The sequence below is a fragment of the Cupressus sempervirens genome, chromosome 4 (assembly GCF_028749045.1).
Source record: "Cupressus sempervirens isolate cs-2001-9-10 chromosome 4, ASM2874904v1, whole genome shotgun sequence".
Classification (NCBI taxonomy): Eukaryota; Viridiplantae; Streptophyta; class Pinopsida; order Cupressales; family Cupressaceae; genus Cupressus; species Cupressus sempervirens.
Genome location: NC_143121.1, coordinates 835,717,658 through 835,718,842, shown reverse-complemented (window position 1 = coordinate 835,718,842; position 1,185 = coordinate 835,717,658). Strand labels below are relative to the sequence as shown.

The 1,185-nt window shown below is 28.7% G+C and overlaps 1 non-coding gene across 1 annotated transcript; it reads right to left on the bottom strand.

Moving 5' to 3' along the window:
- Window positions 1-239: 239 nt before the first annotated feature.
- TRNAW-CCA (transfer RNA tryptophan (anticodon CCA)) lies at window positions 240-313 on the bottom strand. Its single transcript has one exon. It is a non-coding gene; the product is annotated as a tRNA-Trp (tRNA).
- Between the last annotated feature and the right edge of the window lie 872 nt (window positions 314-1,185).

Here is a 1,185-nt window from a genome sequence, read left to right as displayed (position 1 = left end):
TAAAAAAAATATGATTGAAGTTTTGTTATTTGGAATTGTGTTAGGTCTAATTCCTATAACTTTGGCTGGATTATTTGTAACTGCATATTTATAGTACCGACGCGACGATAAATTAGATATTTGATTTATAACCATATTATGAACAAGTCTCTTACTGATTGTGAGGGATCAGATTCCATTAGCTTTTTCAGTCTAAGTGACAAGAAGATCGATCAGAAAAAAGAAAAAAAACATAGGATCACGCTCTGTAGGATTTGAACCTACGACATCATGTTTTGGAGACCTGTGTTCTACCAAACTGAACTAAGAGCACTTCTTCTTCTTTTTTTTTTCTTGAAAGAAAAGATTATTTCGATGTTTCATTGAATTAAATAACTATCACTCGACTTTTTACTTTTTTTATGGAAGATTTAGGATAAAAAAAGGGTAGGGATGACAGGATTTGAACCTATGACATTTTGTACCCAAAACAAATGTGCTACCAAGCTGCGCTACATCGCTTTTAATTGTGAGTATTTTTTATTCAATATTTTATATTAAAAATATTGAATTTTGTTTTCCACATTTATCTACCTTTGCACATGAATAGACTGTATATACGGAAGATATAATGTAGAAGATGTCTATTTATTGACAGTACTTGATTACTTACTATTACATAGTTATTACTATCATATCATATTGTAAAAAAAAATAATTTGTACCAAATACAAATATCTATTTGCAGATAGTCATAAACTACGGGTGTAGTTGACCATATGATATATCTATCATTCTTGAGAAGGAGAACTTACGAACAATGCAAGATATAAAAACATATCTTTCCACAGCGCCTGTGTTAGCTACTTTATGCTTGGTATTTTTATCCAGTTTATTAATTGAGATAAATCATTTTTTCCCAGATGCTCTGACTTTTCCCTTTTTTTGACTTTCATTTTTTTTGCTTTCCTATGAACCCAAAATAAAAAAATGATGTTAGATTCATTTCCTTTTCTTATTGGATAAAGAAAATTTTAGAAGGTGAGGGTGAAGTTAGGATTAAGATAAAAGTAAAAATATAGATTCAAAAGTTCCTCAAATAGTAAACTACTTGAAAATCTTAATTAAAGATTTTATTACGAGAATGAATTAAGTAATAAAATCTTTAATCATTTTTAAGACAACTTCTATCCCTTTCTCTTTCTT